Raw genomic sequence first — 10,436 nt, forward strand, 5'->3', positions numbered from 1 at the left:
AATATGGATTCAAACAAGGTTCACCATTGTAATTGGTTGATATATCACTTAAGGCTCTATTCATCTACAGCAGTTGTCTCACTTTTTCTTCTCTTGCCACTTTTTTGTTGAACAAGAAAACATCTATCAAGTAAAGTTTTCCCACCTGCCAGATTTTGATGATTACATTGCCATGTTGGTTTTATGTTACGGTTTTTTAAGGTTTTTATAGCCCCTTTATTTCCTAAAAATTGAAAATTCTGCTAATGGTTTGATCAGAATCAGGTCTAATTTTTTGTTTGATTTTTTGTGGGGGTTGACACATCTTGGGGGGGCGGGGACACGAGTGAGTAACAGAGAGAGAGAGAGAATCCCATGAAGGGCAGAGAGGGAAAGGGGGAGGGGGGGAGAGAGAGCGAGCGAGCGTGAGAGCGTGGTTCATCCAATTTGGGTTGGACTTACCCAATGCAGGGCTGGAGCTCACCCGATGCAGGGCTCAAGCTCATGAACCACGGGTGAGATCATAACCTGAGCCGAAGTCAGATGCTTAACTGACTGAGCCACCCAGGTGCCACTGGACACATATTTTTATAGATGGTATTGTGTATTTTGTCAGAAGCTATCCAGTGCCTGATTGTCTTTTTGTGTGTGTGATACTAATATACAACAGTGGGTTTAGGTGTTATCAGCCTGATCTATTCTTTTTTTTTTTTTTTTTAATTTTTTTTTTCAACGTTTATTTATTTTTGGGACAGAGAGAGACAGAGCATGAATGGGGGAGGGGCAGAGAGGGAGGGAGACACAGAATGGGAAACAGGCTCCAGGCTCTGAGCCATCAGCCCAGAGCCCGACGCGGGGCTCGAACTCACGAACCGCGAGATCGTGACCTGGCTGAAGTCGGACGCTTAACCGACTGCGCCATCCAGGCGCCCCCAGCCTGATCTATTCTTAAAAAGTTCCCCACCAGCCTTTCACTTAACAGTTTCAGCAGCCACCGGTCCAAATTACATTTTTAGATGATCTTATTGTTTACTTTGGGGTTTGGAAAGTTAAGAATGGAATCAGGCAAACCAGTTAAGAAGTTGTTGCAGCAGTATAGGCAGAGATGATACTGGTCTGGTCTTAGATTAGGAGGGGCAGCAGAAATAAAGAGAAATAGGTGAATTTGAGATATAACTTGGAGTTATGTACAAGAACTGTTGATAAAGGAAGGCAGAGAACTCGGAATGGGGCTCCTATATTGTGAGCTTGAACAGCTAAGTAGACGGTGATTTCATTTACTGGGATAGAAGTAGACTTCAGGACAACAGGTTTGGAGATAGTGTTGGTGTTAAGGTATATATGTCAAGTTAGAGATGCCTTTGAGATATCCATGGGGGAGATGTTTAGTAGGGCGGCTGAATATCTAAGTCTGGTATTCAGAGATGGTATAGGCTAGAGACAAATAGCTCAGGGTTGTCAGCATATAGAAGGTGTTTTAAACTATTGAGAATGGATGAAGGCATTTAGAAAGTGTATAAGCTGGAGAGAAGGAAGATACTCAACATTTAGTGATTGGATAAAGGAGGAAGAGACTGAGCTGGCGGGACCTGTGAGGTCAGAGGAAAGCCAAGGAAAGTATTCTATTGTAAAAGCACAATTGGGGGGGGGGGGGGGCACCTGGGTGGCTTGGTCCGTTGAGCGACCGACTTCAGCTCAGGTCATGGTCTCCCAGCTTGTGGGTTCGAGCCCCACGTCGGGCTCTGTGCTGACACCTCAGCCTGGAGCCTGCTTCCGATTCTGTGTCTCCTTCTCTCTCTCTGCCCCTCCCCCGCTCACGCTTTGTCTCACTCTTTCTCAAAAATAAATAAATGTAAAAAATAAATTTTAAAAAAGCACAATGGGGAATGCAAATGATTAAACATGTTTGAGTTTGAGAAACCTGTAGTACCATCTTATAGTGATTATTGTTTCCTAATCTCAGTTACTAATTTAGCTGTTCAATATGACCATGGTCATTGTTAGATAGGTAAGAGGGTAAGACTATTCAGGAATCCAAAGTCTTCCTGCTCATTGTTTTAATTAGAATAAGGAAGGATATAGCTTCAAGAGAAAAGAGGAACTTTGGTATAAGAAACTAATATGAAACACTGTATTTGTACATGAAAATGGTGGCATTGTGGGTTTTTTCTGAACTGGTTGGTTTACTGAAGAAAAGCCACACAAAGTGAATTTTTTTAAAGGAGATACGGTATACAATTTTGGCTTGATCTTCTGTTTGTCATGCAAGGATGGAGCAGTTTTTCATCCTTTAAATGAATTCAGAGGCAGAAATTTCAGGTGTTGGAATACATGCACCCATAAAAGTGAGGTGGAAAGTGTGAATAGCCATTTGAATACATGGCTTTCCTTAGAAGGGAAAAAGAAAAAAAAAAGAAGGAATCTGATAATGGTAATATAAATTTACAATTTCTTATCTGAAACGTTGGGGACCAGCTATGTTTTGGAATTCTGCATATGTCAGATTTTAGAAAAGCAACGATCATAAACCATTGTATCATACAAAAACTCCAGCTGTGTCCTGGGCTGTACCTCGTAGTCAAGCATATTAATATTTTTGCAGTTAAGTATATGCAAATTCACAATGAGGAAAATAAGACAAAAAAATAGCTTCATGTCAGTTCACATGTTGTGCCATAAACTGAGTTCAAATCAGCTTAGATTTTGCTACCAAATGAATTTAAAAAGAACAAACAATTTAAAGAAGAGTTAATAACCTATTCTCCAACTATTCCAAAAAAATAGAAGAGTAAGGAAAGCTTCCAAATCTGTTCTAAGAGGCCAGCATTACCCTGATACTAAAACCCAGATAAGGACCTACAAAAAAAGAGAACTACAGGCCCACATCTCTGATTAACATAGATGCAAAAATCCTCAACAAAATGTTAGCAAATCAGATTCAGCAGTAAATTAAAAATCATTCACATGATCAAGTGGGATTTATTCCTGGGATGTAAGAGTAGTTCAGTATTCACAAATCAGTCAATGTGTACATCACATCAACAAGAAAGAGGTCAAAAACCATATGATCATGTCAACAGGCACAGAAAAAGCATTTGACAAAGTGCAACATCCATTTCTCATAAAACTCTCGACAAAGTAGGTTTAGAAGGAACATACCTCAATATAATAAAGGGCATATATGAAAAACTCACCCCTAACATCGTCTTCAGTGGTGAAAAACAGAGCTTTCCCCCAAAACTCTGGAACAAGACAAGGATGTCCACTCTCACCCCTTTTAGTCAACATAGTACTGGCAGTCCAAGAAAAAGAGGTAAAAGGCATGCAGACTGGTAAGGAAAAAGTCAACTTTCGCTGTTTGCAGATGACATCATATTATATATAGAAAACCTGAAAGACTCCATAACACTGCTAAAACTGATAAGTGAATTCAGTAAGGTCACAGGATACAAAATCAATGTACAGAAATCCGTTGCATTTCCATACACTAAAAATGAAGCAGCAAGAAAAGAAATTAAGAAAACAATCCCATTTACAGTTGCGCCAGAAATAATAAAGTATCTAGGAATAAACTAAGACAAAAGGCCTGTACAGTGAAAACTATAGAACAGTGATGAAAGAAAGTGAAGATGGCACAAATGGAAAGATAGCCCATGCTCGTGGATTGGAAGAACAGATACTAAAACATGTATACTACCCAAAGCCATGTACACACTTAATGCAATCCCTATCAAAATACCAATTGCATTTTTCACAGAAGGTGAACAAACCATCCTAAAATTGGTATGGAACCACAAAAAAACCCTTAATAGCTAAAGCAGTCTTGGAAAAGAAGACCAGAACTTGAGGTACCACAGTCTCAGTTTTTAAGATCTACTACAAAGCTGTAGTGATATATAAACTGTGGTACTGGTACAGAAATAGATACATAAATGAGTGGAACAGAATAGAGAGCCCACTGACTCTTGATTTCGGCTCAGGTCATGATCTCACTCACAGTCATAAGAATTGAGCCCTGCATTGGGCTCTGCACTGGGCATGGAACATGCTTAAGATTCTTTCCCTCTCCATCTGCCCCTCCCCTGCACTCATGCTCTCTGTCTCAGTCTCCGTCTCTCTCTCAAAAAAAAAAAAAACAAAAACCAAAAAACAAAACCAGAAGTCCATGATTATATAGTCCGTTAATTTTTGATGAAGGAGGCAAGTAAATGCAGTGGGTAAAAGACCATCTCCCCAACAAATGATGTTGGGATAAACTTGACAGCTACATGCAAAAGAATGAAACTGGACCACTTTCATATACCATGCACAAAAATCAACTCCAATGGAATAAGGACCTAAATGTGAGACCTGAAACCATAAAAATCCTAGAAAAGCACAGGCAGTAATTTCTCTGACATTGGCCATAGCAGCTTTTTTCTCAGTATGTTTCCTAACGCGAGGAAAACAAAAGGAAAAATAAACTATTGGGACTACACCAAAATGAGGTTTCTGCAGAGCTAAGGAAACAGCTAAAGCTAAAAGGCAACCTACAGAATGGGAGAATATATTTGCAAAATATCCGATAAAGGATTAGTATCTGAAGTATGTAAAGAACTAATACAACTCATCACCAAAAAAACACAAATAATTTAATTAAAAACGGGCAGAAGACGTGAGCAGACATTTCTCCAAAGAAAATACCCAAATGGCCAACAGATACATGAAAAGATGCTCAACCTCCTCATCAGGAAAATGGAAATCAAAACCACAATGAAATATCTCCTCATACCTGTCAAAATGGTTAAAATCAAAAACACAAGAAACAACAGGTATTGGCAAGGAAGTGGAGAAAAAGAAGCCATCTTGCACTGTTGATTGGAATGCAAGCTGGTGCAGCCACTGTGGAAAACAGTATTTTTGGTTCCTCGAAAAAATGAAAAATAGATCCAGTAATTCCACTGCTGGGTATTTACCCAAAGAAGATGAAAACACTAATTCAAAAAGATACACGCACCCTTACGTTTATAGCAGCGTTATTTATAATAGCCAGATTATGGAAGCAGCCAAGTGTCCAATGACAGATAAATGGATAAAGAAGATGTGGGTGTGTGTGTGTATAAACACGCATACATAACGAGACATTACTCAGCCATAAGAAAGAATGAACTCTTGCCATTTGCAACAGCATGGATGGATCTGGAGAGTATAGTGCTAAGTGACATAAGTCAGAGAAAGACAAATGCCATGTGATTTCAGTGCTGTGAGGAATTGAAGAAACAGGAACAAAGAAAAAACAGAGACAGACCGAGAAATAGACTCTTAAGTATGGAGAACGAACTGACGGTTACCAGAGGGGAGGAGGAGGATGAAATAGGTACAGGGTGTTAAAAGTGCACTTGCCGTGGTAAGCACTGAGTAACGTATAGGAGGCTTGGGTCACTATGCTGTACTCCTGAAACTAATATAACGCTGTATGTTAACTACACCGCAATTAAAAAAAAACAACGCGCTGAAGCTGGACTTTTAGAACTTCCTGGCTTTCAGGCATTGCAGTTAAGGGATTGTGGGCCTGTAATCTCTCCGTGCTTGCTGAGAACAGTACCCTGGTGTTAGATGAAGGCAACAAAAGGTAGAGCCTTATTCTGCTTGGGCTGCTTTTTATTTCTGCCTACCTGTCCTCTCCCCCACCCTTCCATCTCCTCACTTCCCTCCCCTTCTTCATTCTATTATCATCTCTTCTTCCCCCCCCATCTATTATCCCTATCTTTTTCTTCTGCTCTTACCACTACTCTTTTTCTCTCATTTTCCATTTCAATCCTACACATACCCACTGCAACCTGCTACTTTATTAGTTTTTATCTTCTAGTACTTTTAAATTCTTCCTCTTGATGATGTTCGGCACTAAACTATACCAGTGTCTTTTTGGAGTGAGAGCAAAGGTGTCAAAGTAATCATGCTTTCTGTAGTTGATCCTTTTTTATTTATTCAGTAAATAGCAAAGCACCTACTATATGTAGCCCAGGTGATTTTTTCTTTTTGATTTATCTTCTAGTTCAGTTGAGCTGTGTCTAATCTGTCATGCCTGCCCACTGAGTTTAAATTTCGGTTATTGTATTTTTATTTCTAGAAGTTCTGTTTGGTTGCTTTTAAAAATCTGTCACTTTTTAAACTTCCTAAAAGATCTCTGAAATTATTTTCAAGCTTTTCTAATAAAGCTTTCAAGTATAGGCATTTTATGGTCTGTGCTTGATAATTTTAGGATTTTTAGTGGCTCTGTTCCTGTTGTCTATTTCTGCTTATTCTTGCTCATGGTGTCTTGTTTCCTGCCATGCCAAGTGACCTTTCGAAAATTATTTGTGCACATAATGTGAGGCCAGAGACTTTATTCCAGGAAAATTTTGCATTTGCCTTGGCTGTTGCTTGGGAGTAGGAGTACTCCCAATGTGAGCCAACTAAGTTTGAGGGCTGGAGAGTCTTGACGGTCTAAGCGATTCACCTTAATGAAGTACTCCCTTTGATTTACTTCTCTATTGCTCTCCTTTGAGAGTCATTGGAACAGAATAAAAGACTATAAGAAGATAAGGGCTTACTTATCATTCACTTTAACCTTGAGAGTATAGTCATTTGGTAAACCAGCTTTTGATGGGAAGAGTCTCCTATTAGAATCTGTATCTTTTTTATGTGGATTTTCAAATTCTATTTCCTTTGCCCCCAAGGCTTCAAAATAGAAATTCATATGTACTGGTTTTGTCCTTTATTTCTTATGATTTTGTCAGATACTTAGTTGTTAAGAAGATTTTTTTCTCAAATATCTATTCAGTGTTTATAGTTGTTTGCCTTCGGAATTGTGTTTCAATAACCTGGAGACTGAAGGTCTTCCTACTATGAGAAGGGTCATTCTAAGCATTGTTCCACATTTGGAGTTATAGCAGTGGACAAAATGGACAACTTCTTATTCTAATCATAACACATTTCAGTGGGGGGAGTCAGATAATACAATATATAGATGGTAAGTGCTAAGGAGAGAAATAAAATAGGAAGGTAGGGATAGATTGGTAGTGTCAGGATGTTGGCAAGTTTATAATTTTAGGATCCGAGAAGAGCTCATTGAGAAGGCGATAGAAGAATAAAGATCTGAAGGAGGTGAGTAGACAGGGTGGCTCTGCAGGGAAGAGCATTCGAGGCAGAGGGAACCAGTGCAGAGGCCTTCCTATGAGTCTTGGCAAGGAGACCGGTGGGGCTGGTTTGGAGAAGAAGCTGGAGGGCAGTGAGTAGGATCACGTTGGAGAGAACCACGTCGTATCTAAGATCTCCCAGGTTTTGGAGCACTGATACCGATAGACCTTCTCATGGAGACCCAAGAGGGTTTCGAGCAGTGATGTGGTATGATTTTGTTCAGTTCAGGACATTATGTTGAGAATAAGCTCTGAAAGGGCAGAGGGGTGAAGTAGGAGTAATGGAGTAGGAGTAATGGAGTTATGGCACAAACAGGACAACATTTCTGCCCACTTCCAGTCCAACTTCTAGTTCACTCTTAAAAGCATCTATTGTTTCTGGAGGTGATAAGTGCTAGGAAGAAATAGAACTGGTTTGGTCTGAATATTTACAGTTAAGAAAATATTTTTAAGCGTAGAATATTTATAATTTCCATATAAATTACAAAACACTTTTAATTTGGGGACTTGTGATGATGGATTCATTTCATGAATTCTTTTAGCTTACAGTCAAGAAAAGGTATAACATTTTTGGAAGTGGTAAAAAAAAAAAAAATCCCCTCTGTAGATACGTCCTTTTTTGCTTTATGTATTTGAAGCTATGTTACTGGGTCCATAAAAATTTAGAGTTCTGATTTTTTTTTTCCCCTTTTGGATTGATCCCTTTATCCTTACTAAAAGTCTCTACCTCTAGTAATGCTTCTTCAAACTGCCTTGTTTGAAATTAGAGTAGCTATATCAACTTTCTGTTGATTGGTATTTGCCATAGTCTGTCATTTTACCTTTAACTTTTATGTGGCTTTGTAAAGTATATCTTGTACAAGCAACCTATTTTTAAAAACGCAGTATTGTTCATTTATTTTTAAGGTAGTTCCGGATATATTTGGTTTCATTTTTGCCACTTTATCTTTTTTTTCTATTTCATCCACTTGTTTTCATCGTTTTTTAATCTCCTTTCCTGCTTCTTTTCAATTATTTAGATTCTTAAATTTTTCTTGTATTAGTTTATCTATGTATACATTTACTCTTATTCTAGTGGTTACCCTAGCAGGGATCGGCAAACTCACTTGCAGGCCACATCCAGCCATCCTCCTGTTGTACGTACAATTCTATTGAAACGCAGCCACACCTATGTGTTTACATATCATGTATCACTGCTTTGGCACCACAATAGCATAAGTGTTGTGTAGCCGCACAGAGAGATTCATGTATGGTTTGCAAAGCCTAAAATATTTACCATGTAACCCTTTATAGAAAAAGTTTGCCAACTCCTGGTTCTTAAACTTGACCATGCATCATAGTCACTGGGAGGGCCCCCATCTCCAGAGTTTCTGATTCATTAGATTTCAGTTGGGGCCAGAGAATTTGCATTTTTAAGAAATTGCCAGGTGATGCTCAGCTGCCGGTCTGTACCACTGTCCTAGAGGTTATAATGTGCATCTTTGACTTACTCAGTAAAAAATAAATGTGTATACTACTCCCACAATGCTTAAAAGCCCAAAGCCTCTTTAACTTTATTTGCTTACCTCTTAAGAGCGCTATTTCATAATCATCTCAAGCTGATAACTCAAAAGTCCATCAACAGTAGAATGGATATTACCAAATTGTGGTGTGTTTATACCCTAGAAAACTATAAGCAATGAAAATGATTCTCCCAAATAGTGTATTGAGTGAAAAGAAGCCAGCTTCTCGTATGATTCCTTCTAGAGAAGGCTCAAGAATGGGTAGAGCTGACAGTGCGGCTGTGAGTCGAGACTAGCGTTGGTAGGTGATCATGACTTCGGGGAGGTTAGTGAGGGTGTGTAGAGGATGCTGATAATGAACTCCTGGTCTGGAGACTGGTTACACTGCACGTCTGTTTTGTGAAAATTCACCGAACTGCAGACTTACAATTTATATACTTTAGTCTACCTTATTTTTGTTTAAAAAAAGTTACAATTTAGGGACGCCTGGGTGGCTCAGTTGGTTGAGCGTCTGACTTCGGCTCAGGTCATGATCTCATGGCTCGTGAGTTCGAGCCCCACGTTGGGCTCTGTGTTGACAGCTCAGAACCTGGAACCTGCTTTGGATTCTGTGTCCGTCTCTCTCTCTCTGCCCCTCCCTCGCTCATGCTGTCTCTCTTTCTCTCTCTCAAGAATAAATAAGACATTAAAAAAAATTTTTTTTAAGTTAAAATTTAATTTCCCAATAGTTTGAGAAAATTAAGAGTTAAAATTTTTTTAAGTGGTAAGAGACATTTAACTCTCTTCGATTCTTGTGTTTGTAGGAACAGAACACTGTTTCCATGGGAACTTCTGGCTACTCGGTGTTTTAGTACCTGTCTTTCTATAGATTTGTGTGTCTCCTCTGTCTCTCTTGGCTACATTTTCTTTTACATGGTGGTGGTAAAATAAAGTTTTTTGGGGATCATATTAGTGTTTTTTACAGAGCAGTCAGTATAGAGCACAGGTTTTAACTTATCCAGACTGGCTCTCTAATAGTGTTATGCTAAAAAAGAAAAAAATAGGGGCGCCTGGGTGGCGCAGTCGGTTAAGCGTCCGACTTCAGCCAGGTCACGATCTGGCGGTCCGTGAGTTCGAGCCCCGCGTCGGGCTCTGGGCTGATGGCTCAGAGCCTGGAGCCTGTTTCCGATTCTGTGTCTCCCTCTCTCTCTGCCCCTCCCCCGTTCATGCTCTGTCTCTCTCTGTCCCAAAAATAAATAAAAAACGTTGAAAAAAAAAATTTAAAAAAATAAATAAATAAAAAAGAAAAAATATATCTATCTTTTAACTTGAAGATAGTATTTTCAGTTTAGTTTTTTCTTACAAATTATGCTATTAAAAAAAAAAAACTTGATGGAATGAAATGTGGCTTTCTATTGGTTTGTCTATTTGATTTTCTTTTTTCCCGATAAATTCAACAGTCTCACCACTTGTCTGGTGCATCTTCTTTAAAATATATTTAATAGTTGAAGTATCCCTCCGTAGTAATGATTTCATTCTAGTTGATTTGGGCATTTGCACAGGTGAGGGGAACAAGTTGAAAGGAAAAGACTCTGACCCATTATTGATCTGAAGCCTGTGGTAAATCTGCTCTTCTGCCTCGCCCGTCTTGTTTGTCGTGGTTGGTTTGTGCAGGGTCCTAGAGAAGACCGTCTTCGCAGACAAGTAAAATGCATACAGCTTGTGACTGGGGGGGGGGGGGGGGGGGGGGCACAGTTGAGTAGAGCAAGATGATAGAAGTCGGTGGATCACAAATCATTAAAACGGGGGGGGGGGGGGG

The 10,436-nt window shown here is 39.3% G+C and overlaps 1 protein-coding gene across 32 annotated transcripts in view; it reads left to right on the forward strand.

The window, feature by feature from the left end:
- The window catches only part of CLASP2 (cytoplasmic linker associated protein 2), a 167,625-nt gene that overhangs the window by 32,551 nt on the left and 124,638 nt on the right, over window positions 1-10,436 (forward strand). The window lies entirely within an intron of this gene.

This window comes from Herpailurus yagouaroundi, unplaced genomic scaffold (assembly GCF_014898765.1).
Source record: "Herpailurus yagouaroundi ecotype Mexico unplaced genomic scaffold, PumYag 159, whole genome shotgun sequence".
In the NCBI taxonomy this organism is placed as follows: domain Eukaryota; kingdom Metazoa; phylum Chordata; class Mammalia; order Carnivora; family Felidae; genus Herpailurus; species Herpailurus yagouaroundi.